We start from the raw sequence: 23863 nt of genomic DNA on the forward strand, positions 1-23863 counted from the left end.
CTGGTATTTAGGTAACCAAGCTATTCCCAAATAACCCACCTCTAAATTAGTGTCAGCACAAGGCTTGTAGCAGGATCTGCTACTCAGTCACCCAGTGTAGATGCACCACATTGCAGATTTAAGGTAAGGTTTGTCTATCTCTTGCTTTAGATCCAGAATAACAATTTAAACCTTTTGAATGACAAGGGCCTGGGAGAAAGGGTGTGACATGCAATAAATAACACTGATTCCTTAGGGCCCTTTCCTTTAACTATGATCAGTTGCCTGATTTCATGTAGTAAATATCAAGCCCCTTCTGGGAGCCTCTTGGACTGGCATTCCAAGACCTTATTCCATCTAATCTGCAGAGCTGAGGAGTGCCTTGTGATCCATTGCAATTTTTATTATCGATAACCTTTTCCATGCTCTAGGTAAATGCTGTATGGAATTCCCTGTTCAGAAGCCAAGTAGGGACACTCAAAGGCAGGACTAATGTTAAACACTAGAAGTATTGGTTTTGGTTTACCCTGTTAAGGCCAGTGCTGCTTAATCTTGGAGAGGACGATGGAATCTGATTTAAGATAAACATTTTTGGCAGCTGAGCTAAACATGAATAGATACGAATGTAAGTATGCAAACTTCTTTTAGGAGACAAAATTTGTAGGAGGTTATGTTCTAAGAGCAACTGATATGAGTGGGGGAGAAAAGGTGAATCTTTTAGCAGCAGACTTCATTCATAAGCTTTACTATCTTCCTAAAAACTTTACCAACTATATCTATGGGTTTAAAACAAAACAACCCACAAATATTGTTTCAGCCTCTGGGCCTGGTTTGCCATGCATTCCTATACCATTATGGCAAGGCTTTTTCTTTTTTTTATAAAGCAATTTCACCCTGAACAGTTTCGTTACAGTAAGATGTATTCTAACTTTTCATTTTTCCCTTCAATATTTGTATCCCTGTTTTTTCTCCCTACTCCTTTCTTGTCACTTTAGCACTAAGAAAGGTGCAACAAAAGAGAGAGGAAGGGGAGAAGTGGAAAAAAACCCATGCCAATTAAAATGTAGAGCCCTGCAAAACGCTTTAGTTTTCCTAAATGGAATTAGGAAAATGACAAGGTATTTTAATATCACAGGTGGGTTTTATGCCAATAAAACCTGGTGTTCTGATCCCCTGCCTTTCTGAGGTGCTCTCCCTGCTTCTGCCCCCCCTTGCAGAAGTTCACTCACAGCTTGCTAGAACATGACTATAGAGCTTAGATTGAATTCTATTCCTAATTTTCTGTGCCTTTATATGTACTTCAACACACAGTTATCAATACTGCATTAACATTCTTTTTGAAGGCCATATTGATAATTAGTATTGCAGGCAAGATTTTTCTGAAGTGTAGTGAGTGGAAGACTATCGCTTATCTCCTATGTAGCTTGGCACAGTGAAATTGTTGCCAAAATACAGATTTTAAAAAGGAAAGCCTGCTAGCTGAGGCTACAAGCCGGCTACGTTGACACAAGCCATTTAATGCATTAAAGTCACTAGTAATTTTTTGGCGTTTCGGAATGAAAGGCTACTTTCTGCAAGTTTCTAACTGTATTCCTACAAGGCTTAGGAATGTTATCTGATGTCCAACCTCACGTGCTAGTGTGTTTCTACGAGCTGAACGCAGAGGAGGACCGAACTCTTTTTCCGTGGTTCATCTTGTCCCTGCTCCATAAATGAACCCTCTTTTTTAACTTGCTAAAGTTAATGTCAAGCTTCCATGTCTTCCCAGCTCCAGTCAGGGCTGTTGCTGTTGACATTTGTTACAGGGAGGGAGGAAGGAGCATTCTTTTGTTCTCAGGAGGAAGGTTTAATCCTCTTTTAGAGCAAGAAAAACTAACAGGGAACAGTTAAGCAGCCAGACCAAGGTTGTGCACAGGGAGTGTGTGTGGAATACGCAGCTGACGAGCCTCCTCCACTAACAGCAGGATATACTGGAGGACACTGTTTCTCTTCCTCTCAACATTGCTTTCCAGAAACGTTCCTCAGTTTAGTCTTCATGAGTTTGACATGTATTATGATAATATAATATGAATCCAAATCTGAGGATCAGTTAGGTAAAGGAATTGGTCCTCCTTCCAGGCGGCTGTGGGGCTGAGGGTGCTCCACAGGGGAAGAGGAGCTGGCAGTGAAGGTGAAGCAAAGCAGGTAGGACAGTGTCCTCATGATGGGTCCCAGTCCCACAGTGCCCAGGCAGAGAGAGCAGAGCAGGTCTGGTGACAGTGACCTGGGGCAGCCCCCACGTCCAGCTTGCCGGATGATTCCATAGTGAGAAGCTGGCCCAAGACTGGGAAGCCAAGTAATTGGGTCAGGGTACTGGTTGGTGAGAGGCAAGTGTGGGTATAGGGCCACCTACAGCATAGCTTGGGCAGGGACCAAGGGCAAGGGCTTGAGCTTAAATACCCTGGAAGGAACAGAGGTCCCCAGCAAGGCTTCTTCCAGCTCTGTTTCCAGCAGTCAGGTCCAAGGTCACACAGCTGCATCACATCAGAGCTGGCCTTCAGCAATGGCTATCAAGGCCCTGGGAGGGAGAGGAGAGGCTGCAGGGCCGAACACCAAGAACAAAAAGTCCACCGGAAGCTGATGGGGCTGTCTGATAGCCATGTGGACAAGACTACTGCAGAGAAGACAATTATTTGTCTCTACTTGCTGTAGAAAAAGCTGGGGAGATTCCCTATGCCAGTCTTTTTAGCAGTGATTCAGCAAATAATCAGCCTAAAATTTGAAGTAATTATGCAGCAGGTTGAGGTACAAATAAACAAAATGAAAATTAACTGATTGCCAGGGCTGATGCTAATCACCCAAGTGTTCTGGAGGAGCTTAAGGACAGACTGAAGAATGACCTCCTGAATTTGAGAGATGAGAAGATGAAATTCAGTGCAGGTAAATGCAACTCCTGGGTAAAAGTAAACCTGGCCTCGCATAATATTCTGAGCTGGACTTCAAGAGAGCAGACTTTAGCCTCTTCAGGGATCTGCTTGATGGAGTACAGTGGGATAGTTGTGGAAGGAAGAGGGGCCCAAGAAAGCTGGCTAACAGTCAAGGACCGCCTCTGCCAAGCTCAGGAGCAATGCATACCAACAAAGAGGAAGTCAAGCAAAAATACCAGGAGGCCTGCATGGTTGAACAAGGAGCTCCTGGGCAATCTCAAACAGAAAAAGGAAGCCTACAGAGGGTGGAAGCAAGGACAGGTAGCCTGGGAGGAATACAGAGAAACTGCCTGGGCAGCCAGGGACCAGGTTAGGAAAACTAAAGCCCTGATAGATGTAAATCTGGTCAGGGGCAACAAGAAAGCCTTCTATAGGTATTTTGGTGACAAAAGAAAGACTAGGGAAAATGTGGACCCACTCAGGAAGGAAACAGGAGACCTGGTCACCTGGGACATGGAGAAGGTGGAGATATTCAACGACATCTTTGCCTCCGTTTTCGCTGGGAAGGGCTCTGACTACACTGCCCAAGTTGCAGAAAGCAAGGCAGTGACTGGGAGAATGAGATACTGCCCACTGTAGGTGGACAGCAGGTTCAAGACCAGCTGAGGAACGTGAAGGTGCGCAAGTCCATGAGACCTGGTGAGATTCATCTGGGGGTCCTAGGGGAACTAGCAGATGAAGCTTCTAAGCCACTATCCATCATATTTGAGAAGTCATGGCAGTCTGGTGAAGTTCCCACTGACTGGAAAAAGGGAAACACAACCCCCGTTTTTAAAAAGGGTTAAAAAAAAAAAACGACCTGGGGAACTACAGGCTGGTCAGTCTCACCTCTGTTCCTGGCAAGATCATGGAGCAGATCCTCCTAGAAACTCTGCTAAGGCACAGGAAAAATAAGGAGGTGGTTGGTGGCAGTTAACATGGCTTCACTAAGGGCAAATTGTGACTGACAAATTTGGTGGCCTTCTGCGATGGTGTTACAGCATTGGTGGATAAGGGGAGAGCAACAGATGTCTCTTACCTGGACTTGTGCGAAGCATTTGTCATGCAGAACAATGTCATCCTTGTCTCTAAATTGGAGACACATGCATTTGACCAATGGACCACTTGGTGGATAAGAAACTGGCTGGATGGTCGTACTTCAGAGAGTTGTGGTCAATGGCTCTATGTCCAAGTGGCGAGCAGTGACAAATAGTGTTCCTCAGGGGTCAGTACTGGGACCAGTACTATTTAACACCTTGTTGGCAAATTTGCCAATGACACGAAGCTATGTGGAGCAGTCGACACACCAGAGGGAAGGGATGCCATCCAGAAAGACCTGGACAGGCTTGAGAGGTGGGCCTGTGCAAACCTCATGAAGTTCAACAGGGCCAAGTGCAAGGTCCTGCATGTGGGCCAGGGCAATTCCATGCAAAAATACAGGCTGGACGGAGAATGGATTGAGAGCAGCCCTAAGGAGAAAGACTTGGGGGTGTTGGTTGATGAGAAGCTCAACATGAGCCAGCAATTTGCACTTGTATCGCAGAAGGCCAACTGTATCCTAGGCTGCATCAAAAGAAGCATGGCCAGCAGGTGGAAGGAGGTGGTTCTGCCCCTCTACTCCGCTCTGGTGAGACCCCACCTGGAATATTGCATCCAGCTCTGGAGCCCTCAACATAAGAAGGACATGGACCTGTTGGAGCAGATCCAGAGGAGGGCCGTGAAGATGATCAGGGCTGGAGCACTTCTCCTGTGAAGACAGGCTGAGAGAGTTGAGGGTCTTCAGCCTGGAGAAGAGAAGGCTCTGGGGAGACCTTATAGCAGCTTTCCAGTATCTGAAGGGGACCTACAAGAAAGCTGGAGAGGAAAAGACTTTTTACAAGGGCATGTAGTGGTAGGAAGAGGGGGAATGGCTTTAAACTGGAAGAAGGTAGATTTAGAATAGATATTAGAAATAAATTTTTCACTCTGAGAGTGGTAAGATACTGGAACGGGTTGCCCAGAGAATTTGTGGATGCCCCATCCCTGGAAGTGTTCAAGGCCAGGCTGGATGGGGCTTTGAGCAAAATGGTCTAGTGGAATGTGTCCCCGCCCATGGCAGGGGGGGTGGAATTAGATGATCCTTAAGGTCCCTTCCAACCTAAACCATTCTACGATTCTATTACTTCATTATTGTCCGTTAAGAGTGAGACTGTAGGTTTATAATCGTTCCATGAAACCAAGAGCTTTGCACTCAGTAGCAATGGAAAAAAGATGAAATATTATTACTTTCTGTGAAAAGAATAGAGAAAAAAGCTACTGCATAACTCCAAGGTTCGCCGCCCCCTCCCTGCAGTTCTGGTCCTCTCATGTCAAGACTTCTTACAGCAGGAGAAAGTCTGAAGAAAGGCAATGCGTGTGGACAAAGGTATGAGATGATCCGTTCAAGGAACAGTTAAGTAAGCTGAACTTTACATTGGCATTTTCCAAGGATGAATGGATGATATGATGTAGATCTACAAAATCATAAGTGACATGGGAGGGGTGAATAGAGATTGAATGTTTATTTCTTCTGGCGTGAGAACAGGGGGCCATTGAGTGACACTAGTAGGAGGTAGGCTCAGTGCAAACAGGAGGTGGGTTTTCATGTGGAGTAAATGAGGTCTGTTGTACTGCCTGCCAAAGGATGGTTTGGAAAGGAGCCTGGAAAAGTGTTTGGAATAGAGGTTCTTTGAGGTTTACTATCTTGATAAACCACAAAAGGCTCAGGGAGTCCCCTGAGGCTGGGGAGAGTTGGGAGTCCCCTGAGGCTGGGGAGAGTTGGGAGTCCCCTGAGGCTGGGGAGAGTTGGGAGTCCCCTGAGGCTGGGGAGAGTATTAATCTGGAAGTGCCCCCCTGAGCGATACTTACTCTGCCTCATTTATAGGCACTGTTGAAGGCAGAAAACTGAACTAGGTGGACCAAGGTCTGGTCAGATATGACTCTTCCCTTGTTGTTATGATTTTACACAGGAGCACACCTTTATTTTTTACTTTTGAAGACAAAAATCTAAGCCGCTTCTCTTAATTCAAAGTACATCTGTCCTAGGCACGATGCAAGTTTGTCATATACTGTCATGAAAATTCAGTATTGAGTCCTTTGATCCCGAAAGTGTTCAGAAAGGCTTTGATGCTGCATGCGTGCAAGTCTTCAGAGTACAACTGCAATGCTAAAGAACAGCCTTAGACAAAGTCCTCTCATTTATTGTTCAGGTTCGGTGAGGAAGGTGAGCAGCCTGACTGCTGACCCTCCAGCATCAAGAAACTGTGTCTTTCTCCTGTCCTGCATAATCCACAAGCCATTGGCAATGCTTCTATGAAGTTAAGATGCTGTCTTGCTCATTGTGTACGACCTTCTTAAAATGTTTGTTCCTTTCCAACCTTCTGCTTTTGTGTTTTGAGGGAATTTGCCATGAGCGGTTTCCATGGTGACGAGGATACAGCTGCTCTTGGAGTGAGAGATCTGCAGAAGGCAAATATACAAAGCAGTGCATCCAGGACAGGGTAAATGTGCTTTGTATCCATAATGGCCATTCTACCCCAGGTAAAAGCCAATATGAAATTGGAAAAATGGATGTTATTCTTAACCCCCTTGTCTTACTGCAAAATGTCATGCTCTCCTTTACCATTAGATCTTTTTAGATTGCTGAAAGCACTCTGATTTCTGTGGTCTCTTGAGTATTAAAGGGCAGGAAACAGGCTATGCTGCAATATATGCTACTGAACCAAGTTGTGCAATTTTGTTGTGTAAGAAAGAAAAGTGCTTTCTCCCCCTTATTCAGGATTGTTCCTCCCATTTTGTTCTTTCCTCCAAATAAAATGAAGTGTAAAGCCTGGGGTTTTGGGAGGGGTGCAGTGGTTCTCATCTTGCCTTTACGCTGCTTGGTAGCGTTGGCAAGCACTTGTGGCTCTCTGACCAGCTCTGCACAGCACTTAGTTCGTTGAACCCAGGAATAGAGCTGGCCACATTGTCAGGGCTACAGGGCATGTTTTAAGCGTTTGTTACTATGCACAAAAACCTTCTTATGAAGAAGCTGTGTTTTCGTGTGTGCAGTGGCTGCTGTAAACCTGAAGCAAGCCTTGTTCCCACGGCTGTCACTGAAGAACTTGTTGCCCCTGCTACAAAATTTGAGGGAGCCTTCACTACAAAAGCAGAGGGTGAATTATCAGGCCTTTCTGAAAAGGCCAGCACAGCATCTGCGCACATTTGTAGACCGAAGTGAGGAGCTAGGAGGTAACTAAGCCACCCTTTACACCAAGTTTTTAATCTGGAGTGTTAACTGCCAATTGGGTAACTTTGCTTAATGCTCTCCTGCCAATCCTGACTGTAATAAAGAGAAAGGGGAAAGAAAGTAGTAAAGGAAGATAAACCCTAGGTTAGAAATTGAACAAGATAAGTCACCGAGTTTTCCTCCTTCACAGTATTTAACTGTAATTGTTTACCACTTTAACCCAGAACTGTTTATTTGAATAAGCATCAACAAAATTTCCAAGGTGAGTGCAGCCGCATCTCATGGATGCTGATAAAAGCACTTGGGGGACTAACTGATGTTCAAGGCAAGACTATCAAAGGACTTATGCTAACTTGTTTTATTTTCATTAATTATTAGAAGTCCTTCATTTAACTACACTTTAAAAACAGTTAAATACACCCAAAAAGCCACCCCATTTTTTAAAATGTGGGGTTTTTTTGTAAGGCCCAAGTTGCAGATGTCTCTTATTGCAACTTCTCCAGTACAGCTCTGCAGGACTCAAGAAAAATAAGATGAGTTTTTGACAGAAGAAGCGGCTAACCATTCGGGGAGACTACCAAGCAGCAGAACACTGCAAATGGCAATAAAGAGCGAAATCCCAAAGCAAGACATTTCCAGGCTTCCATATTCCAGTAAAATGATTGCCTCGCTGTTTATAGTGGGTGGCAGCTTAACACCATAGGCTATTCATATTTAACGGAGTGCTCTTGTAATGCCACCAGTGCTGAAGAGCTAAAGTACTTGCTGTGATGGATGGGTTTCAGCTGAGCACAGGGCTGGGCACAGCTGGCCACCACAGCAGCCACCTGCCAGCCATAAGGCTCTCCTGAAAAGATAGTGGCCCCTTGATGGGGAGAGTTTTTGACAGATTTTTATTGGTATTCCTAATCACCTGATAGAGATGTCTGTGGTGGTCACTTCTTACACTGCTGGCAGCCATGGGGCACAGCTCTAGTCAAACCAAATTTGGAGAGGATTGGGACTGCTCCGAGTTATGCAGTGGTAATTGTATGCGTGCCACTGTCAACTGGCATTTGGCTGGGTCTGTGGGGTTTTATCACTTTTACTTCATGAATATAACCTCTTACAGATTTGCCTTTGAGAGGGATGCAGCAGCCCTGCAAAAATGGAGGGCTGTGCTAGCTCCACAAAAATCAAGGTGAACCTCTAGGAATTGGTGATAGAGGGGTGGGGGGAGCCAACTTAAAAACTATGGAGGGGGGACCCCCACAAACGCATACAGGTCAGCTAGCAACCCAGAAATGTTTCTGCAAAGGACAGTTTAGGTCCAAGCAGTATTTGTGGTTGGTTCCTCTTCACCATCCTACTCTGTTGTGAGGAACCTCTGCCAGCTGCGTGTTAAATGAGATGACTAACATCTGCCACATAGTCATTAAACATCACACATTTATGGTGCACAACCCTCTGCCAAATCTAGTGCTAATTAGGATCTGTAATGAGTGTTAGTCTCCTCTTAATTAATATGAGCAGGGTAGAATTTTCAGTAATACCTAAGTGACTGAGGAGCTCACATCTGCTTTTCCAGAAGCAGCTTAGAGACAGAGAAGCATTTCATTAGATTGAAATGGCATGGGGACAGCAGTAGCAGTGGCTGCTTTTGTAAACTGGGATGCAGGCCTGGTTGCACTGGGGCTGTCAACTGGCTTAAGTGTGTTATTCTGCCATAATGAGTTTGGTTATCAGTGGGGTAGCGTGATGGGTTTCCTTCAGCTATCTCCTCTCTTCTGGCTTATTCCCTCCCCTGAAACACAGATGACTCTTCTGGAGAAGAACTGCACTTGAAAACTGAGTCACTGTTCCAGAATCAAATAGATATCAAATAGAGTATCCACCCAAATGAACCTGCAGTACTCGAGTTTCTCTCTCTCAAGCTGCACTCTAAATTCCCTGTGGCACAGGACTGTTAGAAGGTCTGGTTGTCTAAAGGCAAAACTGCAGAACATAGTAAGGATAGCTTTATTTTTTTCATTCCTTCTGACCGTCAGTCCTCTGTGTTGCTACTTTTTGAATATGAGGATCCTTATAATTAATTTGAAAGATGGTCATTGAAGCACTAACAGATCAAGATTGCAATGGATGTCGGCAGCTGTGGGGTAAACCCATTGCATCAAATTCTTCAAGGCTGTCAAGCTGTGATCTGGTCTGCACTGGACATTATGTGGAAAGAGGAAAAAGATGCCTATTTTAATTTTTCAGAAAACATTTTTTAAGATGCATCCAATATTGAGTAGAAGGAAATTGGTACTACAGTATGTACAGTTGTGAATCGGAGCATAATGCTGCATTAGAAAACACGAATCCTGCTTTGTACAAAAATTAAGAAACTGCATCTCTTCTGGCTGGTCTAGTATAAAAGATCTGACTTTATCCTCTGCCACAGGAAAAAAAAAGTTAAATTTGAAAATGTTTTAAATGTCTTTTTAACGGAAAATTTTTCACTCAACTTTTTAGAAGCTGAAAATTGTCCCAATCAGGCCTCAAAACCCCACAAAAACACGATTACCTTTTTTTTCTATTTGAAGCATTTTTAAAATTGCAGTTCCAAAAGCAAATATGAGAAAATATCTAGGTGTATGGAATAATCTGCAGAACTTAAAAGTAAAGAGCTGATAGAAAGAGAACGTGAATGCATGACTGCTCTTGTTCTGTCAGTGTGCCCACCTTTCTCCCCTGAAGCTTGGTGACAAATCTTTGCGGGGTCAATTCAGCCTTTTTCCAGCTGCAGCAGATAAAAAGTTCTCTGCAGTTTTCAGTGGAGGGATCTTGGACGAAAGCTGAGGTCTTGATCCAGCTCTTAGTGAAGCAAGTGGAAAGATGCTCATTAATGTGAGAAGACCTTTAGATGTGACTCTTGGCCCATGACAAAAGACCTTAATGGAGCCTTCTATAGTAGCTAGGTTTGCTCTGACTTGTTTATATAATGATTTTGTCTTCTAATATGTGCACTTCACAGGCTATCAACAGTGTGCTTTTTGGGGGGATATGGAAGAGGCATTTTTAAAATAACCCCAAGTATTTAGGGATTGAGAGTTCTGTGTCCGCAAGCCCATACAAAGCACAGTCTTTAGGGGGAAATAGTGGAGGTAGGCCTTCTAAAGGCACAGGTCAGACACGGGCTCAAGGAGCATTTATTAAATAACAAGAAAACCTGCTTTGCTAAAGCCATTAAGAACCAGTGCTGTCAGTGTTGCGACATATGGCCAAGGATGCAGTTCAACAGACAGAGATATGAAGGTTTGGCAAAGTCAGACCAACACTTGCCTATACTCACCTGCCAGAACCCATCCTGGATCTCTTTCCAGTGCAGGGCCTCCGTGTTATGGCTCAAGCTTGGGGAGGATGCATGTGTTCTGGAAGATAAGGGATGCCCACACCGTGTCGCTTAGAGCTTGTCTTCGTTTCACTGCCTGAGTTAAGGGGTCTGACTCATATCTGAGAGGGAAGATCGTGTTGTTCGGGAGAAGCTAGTTTCTGTGGGAAGAGAGATCCTAGTTTCTGCTGGACCCCTGCAAGTGGACATCCTGTTGCCTCACCCAGCTGTAAGCTGCTGCTGCCTCTGCAAATCACTGCTCTGGTTGGCAGCACCTTGTCCCTGTGCAGGATGGTTTGGTATCTGCTGAGCTCCTGCAGTTCCCGTGTAAGAGTTTAGCCGCTCCCCTGTAGCGAGGGGGAGCCCAGCATATGATCCTCACCTCAAAGCACTCTGCTGGGGCTGCCTGATGAGGTGAACTCCTGGTCATCCCAGCACATGTACTGAGAGAGGAATATACGTTGCACAGGCCACGGGCTGCTGCTGGACAACGAAGGTAAATACTCTCCTTCTACCCTTTAAGGTATTGCAAAACTTTGAGCTGTAACTAGGTGCTGAAGCAGAGCTTCAGAGCACAGCATGTCTTGTGCTGAGCTGATTGTAGGAAGAATCACAAAGGTGTTTCCTCCCACTGGGTTCAGCTTTATCATTTCAGTTAATGTATTTGGTGAGCATCTAACAGGCTCCAGAAGCAGCAAGCAAAACCCCAGAGGTAGAGCAGGGGGCGAATGTATCAGAAATCGGATCAGCAGAGCTATTCCCATCTGCTTTTCATTGGGTATTGTGGACAAGAGAGAACAACTGAGTTACTTGCAGAGGTATCCCAGCCTGTTTTGTGAAAATAATAAGCTTTTGTTTCTGTAATCCAGAAATATTTTTGGTAATAAGGATGACTGATTCTCAGATTAAGCCAGGCATCCCATCAGATCTAGTGTTGCCATTTAGAAATAAATGCCAGGAAAAAAACCCTGATGTGTTTTATTTTAAATGCAAAGGCTGTATCTCTGTTCAAAGGAAGCGTAGCTACAGTTTTGATCTACCAGCATCAGCTGAGTATATGCTCCCTAGAAAATAGGTCACAGCAAGAAAGGCAGTTTAAATTTAAAGAAAAGGAAGATGAGCAGTAGTGACTAGAGAGATGATGTCTTGGTGCTCAGTAGATGAATGGCACTAACTGACAAGCAGCCCTCTTTTAGTTGGGCATAAATATTAAATGTCTTCCACATTCATGCTAGACAGAGCCCTGTATTAAAACCTACTAAATAACACTATTACAACCTGCCTTTCTTAGGTTGGAGGGCTTTGAGCCTATGGTGGCTGCCTGGGAGGAAAAAAAATGTAAAGCTGCTGTTGTAAATGGTCACCCTTTGGTCACTTGTGAGAGTGAGGCATTCTAAACCTCATCTATGAGCTGATTTCCAAAATGTGACATTCAGCTTTTCAGGACAGTACCTAACTAAATAAACATAAAATGAATGCTACAATTGTTTACTTGCTGCAAATATCCATTTGTTCAGTGGCTGTATTTCCCATCCTAGCTTGTCCCCACACAGCTTTGTTTCTGTGCCCACGCAGGGAGAATAGCCGGGGCTCTTGCTTGAGTCCTTCCTCTTCCTACTATAGTCCTAGCAACGCTCAGCCCTTGTCTGCCCTAAAGCTCCTCATCCTGGCAGAAATACATATTCAAGCACACAAAAGGATCACTGCCTCAAGTGGGATGTGGTAGGCTGCCACGTTTGTGTTAGTAAGGTGGTGTGAGACGACTACTCCTGTGTTCCTTTGGTTTTTGTGTAAAACAGAACTGTCTGGGTTAGGAGCGTCCCCCAAAAGACTTCATTTACCCTCCCCAAGGTTGTTAGATGTGCTTTGGGCATAGCAAACGCTTCTAGCTGGGAGAGAAAGATGGCAACTATGGTTTCAAAAGAAAAGCTGTTTTTACGTGGTGTGAGGGTCTAGGACTTCAGAGGAAGGTCTGTGGACTGTGGCACACAAGAAGAAAGTGGAGCTGGGGAAGGACCTTTTACTAAGGCAGGTAGTGGTAGGACGAGGGGGAATGGTTTTAAACTGGAAGAGGGCAGGTTCAGATTAAACATTAGGAAGAAATTTTTCACTTTGAGGGTGGTGAGGCACTGGAATGGGTTGCCCAGAGAGGTTGTTGAGGCCCCGTCCCTGGAGGTGTTTAAGGCCAGGCTGGACGTGGCCTTGGGCAACCTGGTCTAATGAGAGGTGTCCCTGCCTATGGCAGAGAGGTTGGAACTTGATGATCTTCAAGGTCCCTTCCAACCTAAACCATTCTATGTTTGAGGTTTAGTATCTGTGTCCTGATAGCCTGTGATTGCAGGGGCTGGTTTTGATGACCTCAGTGGTTTCTGACAGCTCTGGTCTTTGCTTTTCTGTTTAGCTCAATTACTTCAAATGCACACTTATGTGGTGCCAAAACTGAATGGGACTGAAAAAAAAAAATTTTTTTTTTTAAAGGCATGGTTCCTGTGGAGTAGAGGTGTTGTGAGTGGTGCAAGTAGCTGCGTTAGTCAGAGGTATTTCCACCAAGTCCAAAAGGAGCACGTTACAAGCCTTATGTGCACCTGTGGTCTCTTCCCCCTGCCCTCAGACCCAATCTGCTCCCACTTCACCCACTTTTCTGGTGCCCTTAAGTAAGGGGGTAGCTGTTACATGGTGAGAGACTCGTACTACTCACTGCAGCTATATTTATATTCTGTGTCTCCTGTACTTCCAGCTGAAGAGTTACAAACTGAGCCCAGGCAGAACATTAACTGCTGGGCTGGTTTCTTGAGGTCTATTTTCTCATTTTTATTTTAACTGTCATATTATTTCCCTTGTCATAAGAAAGGACTCATGATACTGAATTACTTCCTAGCTAATACATTATTATCTCAGCTGTTTAAGGAATATGGATGAAAACATATTAGGTGATATCCTCAATATTGTGATTACATGTTTTTCTTGTTTGTAATTATACAATAATAATTACAATATGGCAATCTGGAAAGAGTCCACCATGTCATTCTTATCAACATAGTGTTGTTACTAGGGAAAACTTGCATTTAGGACTGCCCTTTTCTAGAGTGATTGAAGGAATGAAACTCTTCATAGACTCAAAGATAAATATTTGAGTTTACACACGTATGACTGTGTACATATATTTTATATATGTACATATATATTTGAAAATTCACCAGCATTTCCATATGCTGAGGACACTTAACACTTTTTAAAGGAAGAATTTGAGAATTTGGATCTAGATAATGGGCTGGAACTAAAATCAGTTAATTTCACTAACTCTGTCCCAACCATTGTGTTTCTTGGCAGCTTCTTGCTTTGCATGTGTCCCTGCGCAAGGGAGCATAAGACTCAACTAATACACCTAATAAGTTATTTCAAATGTCAAGTGTATCAATGTATGGGCTCGATGGAATTTCTCAAAGGTATTGCTTCTACCAACAGCGTGTGTGCTCTCACATGAAGCGGCAGCAGCACGCGTTAAGGCACTTCCCAGAGGAGCTCGCCTGTATTTACCCAGACAAAGCTCTTCTAGCTGAGTTCAGAGCCACAAAGGCCTGTCAATAGATTTAAGACATATGTAGTACGGCTTACTTCTGAGAATGATCTACAAGACCCTGAGGCTTCAAACAGCTATTATCAGTAGATTCTCTGTCCTTCTTCTGGCCCTTAATGAAGGGCATGGGTGATAATTCAGTGCATGAATTTCTATATTACTGTCCAAAACCAAAATGCATTGGGTTGATTCAATCTTACTTGTTTACAAGAGTTTTGGGCTTTCAGAGAAGCGATTGTTGACTGCCTGGTTGCACTGCTGGTTATTGTTGCTGCTGATACCTTATCATGCAACTGTGCAGGTACCCGGGGCAATGGTGGGAACTCAGCCGTAGAGGAGGCAATGAAATAGTGAATCGCACTCAGTACCACGGGAAGAAAACCAGCTTCTCTGTGTCTTGGAGTTTCTGTCTGGAAACTTCAGGTGAATCACTGCAGTAGTTCTAGCTGGTTTTCTGTCACTTCTTGCCTGTCATAAATCCTAATAGATTGGGATTTAACAGCCAAAGTTGGAGAAAAATTGTAACCTTTCATTAAGCAGCAAGCATGTTTCCATAGGTCTCTGATGGCTCTTCATTAGTTTAGACTCGTAATGTTGTTAGTATGAAAGGAACTGGTTTTTGTGATAGCTTTAGTAGGCTGTGAATGTGGTGGGAGTTGTAAGAGGGGGAAAAGCAATCATCTTATCGCTTGAAGTAATCAATGAAATCAGCCTTTTCATTCTAGCTGTTTCAGTCTCATAAATGTGACATTCTGTCTATGATCTAACAGAAAAGAGTATTTTTTGTGAGCATTGGTCAGTTGGAGGCCTTGCAGTAGGTCATGCTTGTATTTTGGTTACTTTTTATTCCAAAGCCTCCTGTGCCCATGCAATAGCTCATTTTGGGTGGCAGGTTATAACCATGAGGAAATTCTTGCAGAAACTGGGTTTTCACACTGATCAGGACTAGAGCTTCAGTGCTAAAAATCATCTGAATAACAATGAAGACCAATGTCAAACTGAGTGATTAGAGGTTCACAACCTCCAGTAAGCGAGATGGTCACAAGATGATGCAAAGATGAGCAATCAGTGGACAAGTGCTTCATAGGGAAGACATCGGAGTACTACAAGAGAGAATTTCATCCTCTTCCTACAAAGTGCAAAGAAATCCCACTAATATCCAGAAATAAGCCTGTAATTGCTGCAGCAAACCAGAACAGCTCTTTTTTTAGAATGTTTTCATTCTTCACCTTGCCAGAAATTTTACTTCATGCAAGCAAAAGAGTTAGCATTTGTTACTAATGTTGACTAGATATTTCTTATTTATTACACTGACTTTTTTCAAAATCAAATAAATCCCTCTCCTGGTGTGTGTGTGTTTTTTTTTTTTTTTTTGTTTGTTTGTTTTGTTTTTTTTTTCTTGTAGCCTGTCTGGTCAATAATTTAATGACTTGTTAAGCATCTTTGAGTCAGGAACCATCATATTGTACTGAAGCTAATACAAGGCAATCCTTCCTTCCTTATGGTCAGGACATCATAATAACTGCAAAACACTCATGTATCACTTGGAATAAAAGATTCCAAAGGATAACTCTGACATTTTTCTATATCTTCAGAGTGACTCGTTTGTGTTAAACAAAATATTACAAATAAACACTGAAACTGTCACTTCCTGGTAACCAGTTCTGAGTTTTCTAAGTCCTTTCACAGCTGTCTCTTCCAGTTTAGCTGTTCTTGTTTGTTGTTCCCAACTGACTGGCAAGTTAACAAAAGAAGGAAGGATAGGTAAATTGTCATAGACTCTTGTCCAGATATTGTTTTTGAACAAAGCTCTGCTCAAAATTAAACTCCATATATATCATGTCCACAGCTACAGAGACTGTGTCCAGCAGCCAGCCTCCATCAGGTCTCCTGCTGTTGCTGCAGCCTCTGAAGCAGCCCAGTTGGGTCTTTTGGACACAGGCGAAGTGGAAATGTGCTTTCCAGTCTTTAGGTACTTCCTCTGACTAGGAGGAAGCTGGATTCTTACTGGATGTATTAAGCTGTCTGTTTTGGATGTCTAAGACGACGACAGTGGAGAGGATCAAAGTTAGAGACCTCTAATCAGTGGGGAAGCGTGGGTGTTTTCAGTGGGGTGATTTTCATGGAGAAAGTTAAATACTTGCAGTACCTTCTTGTTTGATTAAACTAAGATATATTTACTCCGTGTATTACATTTAACTGATTTGTTGCCTTAAAAGATTTCATAAACATATTTACCAATATTATCTATAACTCTCATTCAAAGATCAATGCATATAGCTAGTGTTACAGCTTGAACCATACACTAGTGTACTTGAGCAGTCTTTTGCCTAGTTGCTTCTAGATCATGAGGAAAAAAAAAAAAGTAATGAAAATAAAAAGCTTCTATCTAACTCTTATGGCTTGTAAACAGAAGATCATATGTTTAGAGTCTGGGCATGATGAAAAGGTGACTGGTATTTTTAGAAAAGTACATTTGTAGAGAAAAAGGTCCTGAAATGAGCTTGACTTGTACCTGTATTTCCATTATTATGTTGTTAATGTGGAACAGAAATAAGGATGTAAAACTGATATGTAGCTGAACATTTAACAGCAGACTGGGGAATTGCAGTTGCCTGAGATCTCAAGTAGCTTTATTTGAACTACCCATTTGTTACAAGAAATCATTTTGGAAACCCCACTTTCCTTTGGTCTTAACCTCAAACTTTGTTAGTTTGGAATGGCTGTGTTTGGAGGACCCTCAGGAAGCACCAGGGGAAAGAGCTCGTCATTGTCCAGACTGTAATGGGAAGATGGGCTGAGGGGTGGGAAGGGTCCCTGAGGCCCATGTAGCGTGTTCTTCTTGCTGCATGGAGCAAAACAGGCTGTAGGGACCAAAAGGAAAGCTCTCAAAGTGGGTTTCCTTAACATAGCCTGGCACCCTGGTCAGCTTGAGGTCTGGCGATCCTTCAGTTCTGGTTTGTGAATAAGCAATTGTAACAACAGCTACAGCAACTCTTTCCAACAACACTGAGCTAAATGGGAGGTATCCCTTCATGTTGAAGAGGCTTGATAGCGTGGGTTTCTTGGGCAAAGTGAAACCTCTTCTCATGCGGTGAAATGTACAAGTGTAAGGAGGACCCAGTTTGCTGGGGAAGGTTGATTGACTCTGATATTGTAGTTCTCCTCTGCATCCCTTTTTAACATGCATTCACAGTCGGTCTGTGCATGTGCATTCACTGAGGTAGTACCTTGCCAAGCAAGTAAATATGGCTTAGTTTGTCGAACAGTTGTAAAGTGATTCCTTGGAATAACTATGGATATTGTTCTGACACTTCAGCTTTCAAGACCAGCAAGTGTACTTTTTTCTTCTCCTCAAAGAATGAGGAGGACAAATATGCTAGGACAACATAAAATTTAAGGTGTAAAGCTTAAAACACCCATGTGACCATATTAATTCACTTTGGATGCTGATGTGTATAAAAGTCATTCTATGGGCTCAGACAGGAATCGCAGATGGAAGTGCAACTGGATACCCAAAGATGCACATTCCCTAGGGACAGACAGATGGTACTGCGTACATACAGTCTGCTGTGATTGTCTAGTCAGAGCATGATGGGATCTTACCTGTCAAGGTCTGTTTAAAGAGGGAACGAGCCCATCAGCCCAGCTGTGTCTTACATGGCTCCAGATTGAAGGTTTGGTGGCAATTTAGCAGACCCTGTGCCTGGACATGGTGTCCATCATTTCATGACTGCCTGGCAGAGTACGTTCTCTGGATTTAATTTACTGTGCATCCAGAGCAACAGATTAAACAACAAAGTTAGTCTGGTAAACAAGGTTTCTGTTTATGTAGATTTCTCTTTTCCCCAGTCATTTCCTGCCCACACCCTGAATCTTGGGGCTTTCATGGAATTGCTCTGCTTGGACTTGTCTGTGGCTAGATCTGGCTGTATGAGGCTGCCTGGGTTTCAAACCACAGCTCATTCTTTTCTTCTTGCCAATCAAGATAATTTGGCCACTGATCAGTGAAGTCAGTCAGACAGTGATTTGCACCAGTTGTGGTTTTGATGCGGCAGTACATGAGGTTAAGTAGATAATACCAGGGAAGACTTGTTACTGCTGTAAACACCATTCAGGGATTTTTTTTTTTTTTTTTTTTATGGAAACTGTTTTAAAATCCCCTCACACAGCGATAGAAAGTGCCTTTTCTTCCACAGGTATGATGAAAAGTTAAGTAGGTCATTTTTTTATCTCGAAAATAAAAAGCTTGAAGACCCTTCTCTGAAATAGTCTCCACTCGGTAAATCTAGCAATCTGTCATTGCTTGATGATGCCATCAAATAGAGATAATGCTACTGCAATCTGGGATTACGCTGTGGCACTGGGTCGCTCTTGGTTTGAAGTAGGGAAGTGAAAATATTGTCAAACCACAGTGGGTCTTCAGTGAGCTTGGTGAACAGCTGAATGTGCATGTTCACCTCCTGCTCAGTGTTTGCTGCACCTTTCCTTTTAAAGGGAGTAAAGGCACAGCAAACTGGAAAAGGGGTTGAAAGGTGAGACTCCCATTTGTCCAGGAATAGGTTGAGTTGCTGGCTGCTGGGCTGTCTCCTCTCAATCCTTAAAATCCCAGTGGTCACTGCTTTGTGTTCTGAGCTACCTGGATCTCTAGATAAGGCTTTGGAGATGCGATTTTTCAAATACAGCTCTTCGAGGAGGAAGATGTAGACTTATAGAAAAGTTCTGTACTTCTTACTGATGATGATCGTTTGCTGGGTGTTGTTCAGGGACATAGTAGAAGGAACAAAGCATTCCTTTTCTGAAAACCAACAGCAGCGTATACATATAAACAAGTTGTAATTTAGGTCAGAGAAGGTTAGGCTTTGCCTTCTTTCTCAGAATTTGGATCTCTTGTAAATATGACATTGTTCTTCATTTCCAGGCAACACATATATATATGTGTGTGTGTGTAAGTGCATGTATGAAACACAGTCTTTAGAAATAAATACCTCCTCTTGCTGCCACTACCAATTTCTAGTGACTTCAACCTATCCCAGTGCATGGCACTTACCAGTGCTTGTCCCTGCTATGACAGAGCTGCAGCTCAGAGCTCTGTGCTTGCGTAGGATGGGGAAGAAATATTCCAGCTATTCTAATTTTCTTTCACTGAAAAGGCTCACAGAGGCTTAAAGCTTATATTAATTGTGGGTGGACAGAGGAGGAATTGTTGGACGTCAGGACCCCCTTAAGACCTGATATAGGTAGGTCATGTTCCCGTTGCACACAAGGTGGCCATAGCTTAATGCAAGGACAGCTTCTGTCTGCATTTGGTTTAGTGTTGTACCCGCCTCTGTGGAGCGCTTCCTCTTCACTCGTAGTACCTCTGTGACTTTCTGGCTGCTGGCTTATTGCAGGGACCTGCACTGCCAGCTCTACAGGCAGCTCTGCCTCTTTCGCCTCGACATCCTACCATATGTCAAGGTCTTTCTTGCAGTAACCGGAGCATGCTCTGCTAGAGTGAAAAATAACTGGTGGCAGCTTGCAAAATCCCTGCAGGCACCTCTTACACCAGACTGCTTGCTTGTTGTACTTGTAAGGAAACACAGAAGACCACAAAGAGAAGGGAACTGGTCAAGTAGTTGCCCAGGTTAAAAGTGACAAGCTTAATCCCACCCCTAGCCCCTGCTGTGTTTCTGTCTCTTCCCTCTCTTCTGCACTGTCCCCTCTGCTTCAAACCATGAAACTACAGGATCTTATTTGGCTCGGCCACCAACCATTTTCGGATATCCATCGTGAAGAGGCATGGGCTATCCTTAACTCTATTTCTGGCCTGTGGTGTGACTGGGCAGATGACTTGGCCCTTGTGCCTCAGTTTCCCTTGTGCAAAATGGAAATGATGGTAGTTCTCTAAAATGATAAATGATCTATAGACAGGAAGTACTGCAGACAAAACAAGTCATATTGTTGGTCACTAAAACCTTGTAGCTGGGAGGAGTGAGTTATGAGGCAGAGGTAGGAGACACTGGTATAATGCAGAGATTTCTAATTCCACTGGGTGGCAGCTGAGACTTTCTTTAGGTGAGGAATAATGTTTTCTCCTTGGGGTGAAAGGCAGCAACTTCTTCACTAGAAGAAAACAGATCCAGGACCAAGTCTACTGCAAGCTCATGGGGCTGTAACCAACTGAGATGGCTGGTTTCCCTTTGTTTACGCTCTTTGAATCCCTTAATTTAATACAATAAACCAAGGTCACTTGAACTGAAAAACCCCTAAAATGTGCTGGGTTTTGGATTGCCAGTCACTTAGAATATTTTTAAAGGCTTGTGAACCAAAACCACTTCAGCAGAAGTCCACCCGTTTTTCACTTGATGTATTTTTTGCTGCAGTTTGTATGAAAGCCAGGAGGTGTGAGATCATGTCCCGTAACTGTGTCAGTGAAGGAGAGAGATACCTAAACAAAGAGCTCCCGTTGTACAGATGTGCAGAGCGGATTGTATTGCTTACAATCACCACCTTCCCTTGGATGTGTCAGGCCCTGGCAGAAGCATTGCGTAAAGAGCCACCAGGCCCAAAACGGTGCTTTGGCAATCCTGTCGTGCTGCTAACAGGGTGCTGTGGTGGGCAATACCCTGAGAGCACAGTTCTAAGCACTGCTGTGAGTGGAGGCACTACGCTACGTCCTGTGCTCTGTCTGGCTCAGCTCAATGTTATCTGCACCCTCCACCCCTGCTGCCCCCAGTGCAAAATAACCTTTTTGGTGGTATCCACCACTCTCCATCTCTGTTTTGGTGCCTTAGGAAGTAGTTTGCTGATATCCATTTCTTCCTTGGTGCTTTGCACTGTTTGTACCTAACAAACAGAGATGCTGAGCAGTCCTGAAGGGTATGGAAACATTCAGTGGTTGGATCCTGCTTTTCTGTTAATGAGGTAAAAAAAAAAGTGTCCATAAATCATGGCAGTCTCATGGATTAGACTGCAAAGTAGTGGCAAGAATTGCTCAAAGCTGGTCAGATGGAGGAACTGCTGTCTCTGTCTCCGATGAAAAACCACAAAGTCTCGCTAGCCCTGCTTGGTGGCCTTCCTTTAGGGTCTTGAGCACCCTGTCCTTTCAAATGGTTCTTCCACAAACCCAAGATTTCTTCTTACTTGCATGGAGGAAAAGTAACCCTTTCTCTTTGTGCTACCTCCAAGTGAGCCACACCATGCAGTTTGCCACAGAGCTGCCTGGTTTTTACTGCACACTTACGTGCAAGTGCCTCACCCAAGGATTGCTTATTCTCTCTTCTGTTCCTACCCATCCAGTTAATTTGAGGTGTGTTGTTCACATGGGTGCAGTGGGTAGAAAGGGGCTGCGGGTGCTTTATAAGAAGGTTCCCTGTCTTGGAAGAGCTGGCACAGCTGTGCAAGGCTGGCGAAGGCAGCTTTCACAGAAATCTGCCTCTGGTCTAATAGCTTTATGACAGGAGAGTAAATAAGAGTCATTCTCCACCCAGTCTTAACATTAGAGAGGCGCAACCAGGGATGCGATACCTGGCTTCTCTGCCCAGCAGATTTTGGCTGCAGAGGACAAGCAGGCTGCCCTCAGCACGGGTGCAGGGTATCTCTGCAATGCCGTATAAGACTGGCCTGGGTGTCAGCATGTTCGCTTAAGAACATGGGAGGGTTTGGATGAGAGAGAGAGGGAATGCCACAGGTATAATTAGAGGGCAAGAGAGCGTGGAGGCTCATTCTTGGGGATTGTTTGAGTGTTAATAAGCTTTGATAAGAGTCACAGATGAAAGAATAAATGGTTGCAAAGCTAAAACGAGGCTGGCTTCAACCCCAAGACATGTCACGTCTTCCTGCTGAAAGTGTGCCAGATAAATGTGCAGAATGATGGGCTCCCTTGTTTCTGTCTGAATTGACTTTTTTTGAATGGCATTTGATGGCCAGTATGGATGGACATGGGACCATCCATCCAATGCCTTCAGCATTACAGCGAACAAGACTGTGTGGAGAGGCTGAGTGCTGTGCAGAAGCAGGTGGCTTGATAAAGGAGCAAGTTTAGCTTCAGCAGCTTTTAGCGCCTTGTGATGCTGCCATAGATCAGATGAGGAGGAAGTAACGGAGACTTCAGCAACACAGGCTGCATTGCATAGGTAGATGTCAAGGATCTTTTTATGTTTATTGCTGCTAAGTGGCACACTAAAAGCTAAAAAAAAAAAAAAAAAAGTAGTAGATTCACATCAGTTGCACTCATGAAACTGCTGTGTCAAGCAGTAGTAATACATCAGAAGGCAAACAGCAGCAATGTGGCTGAGTTTTCTGCTGGAGACCACAGACTGTCCAAAGGGAACCCCAGAAAAAAGTCAAGCCAGGGAAAACTGAAGGTAACTTTAACTCTGCAAGGAAATTAAGGTGAAACAAAATGAGAAATTCAACATAGCTCATTGTATAGCTGTGACACCTGGTGTCCTTCCAAAATAGTACAAGACTTTAAAAACTTATGCTCATGAAATGGAAAAGATCTCTCCACTAGTGATGAAATCAAGAAAGAATCCACCACCTGATAGCCGAGCTGAAATACAGCGGAAGTCGTGGATGTAAGTGCTGTCCGCGCTGGAGGGGTGGCATGCAGACCCCCTTCAGGAAGCTGTCAGGCCCAGATCAGCCCCCATGAGGGTAGAGAAAGTCCTAAAAAGCTTTATAAGGAGAAGCAGAGCAGGTGGCGGAGGAAGGCAGGCGGAGAGCAGCTTTTACCCTGCACAGCAGTGCTGGCCTGGGGCAGGCGCAATTTAAGCGTGATGGAGAAGGTGTGACTGGAGCCATTCATCTCTTCTGAAGCTGTTTTGTTGTCTCGTGGGCATCGACCCTTCCCGAGACCGCAGACTGTCCCCTGCATGGTGTAGCATGACACCCTGCAACACTCACGTGCCCTGGCTCATCCTGCTCCAATCCTCTCACCCTTGCTTTCTCCCTCTGCTAAAGAAGAGTAGAACTATAAAAGAAAGCGGCTCCAAGAGCTGCTTGGCTCCCTGCCCCGGTCCTGGCCAGCAGCTGTGGCGGCAGGAGCCCGAGGTGTGCCCGTGGCGAGCCCTGCTCTGCCACCCCAGCACTGAAAGCTTTCCTGACCCGGGGGCACCCTGCTCCCCAAACTGGTTTGCCAGTGTGTCCCAGGCAGGTTCCTGCTGAGTCTGCAGCAGGCGGTGATCTGATTAAACAACTCTACGTAAGCAAAGCAGTTCGGTGGTGCACTGATGGCACTGTCAGGTGAAAGCATAGGGACTTTCTTCCCTGCTGCTGCTCTCCCATCCTAGAAATGAGAACAGATCTTGTTTTGTTAATGTTGTTTAATTTTATTAAGTTAATTCTATTTATTTAATTAATTAGGTTTTATAGCTAATTAATCTGAAGGTGCTGGTCAGGAGTAAAACTAGTTTGGGGTGATCACCATACCAGGAGCACCTGCTTTGAGCTGAACTGCTTCCTTTGTTTCAACAAGCTTCCAGCAATGCCAGCTCCAAGCTTTTGGAACCCGAGCCTGTTCCCTTTGTGTATCATAAGAGTAGCTAATAGTTTTGTTCCTGGGGTGTATTTACACCACACAGACGAGGCCATAATTAGTAGCTGGGATAAGCACAGCAAAAAAATATGTATGTGAAACCCAGCACTTGAATGCTCTGTATTTAAAGCTGGGGGTCTTTGAGGAGTTGTGGGCCGAAAGGAAAATCTGTGGGTCGAATTCTTCATTGTTGCCATTTCACTATGATTCCTTAATATATTTTCTGCATGTTGAACTGTTGTTT

This window comes from Vanellus vanellus, assembly GCF_965231255.1.
Source record: "Vanellus vanellus genome assembly, chromosome: 2".
Taxonomy (NCBI): Eukaryota; Metazoa; Chordata; class Aves; order Charadriiformes; family Charadriidae; genus Vanellus; species Vanellus vanellus.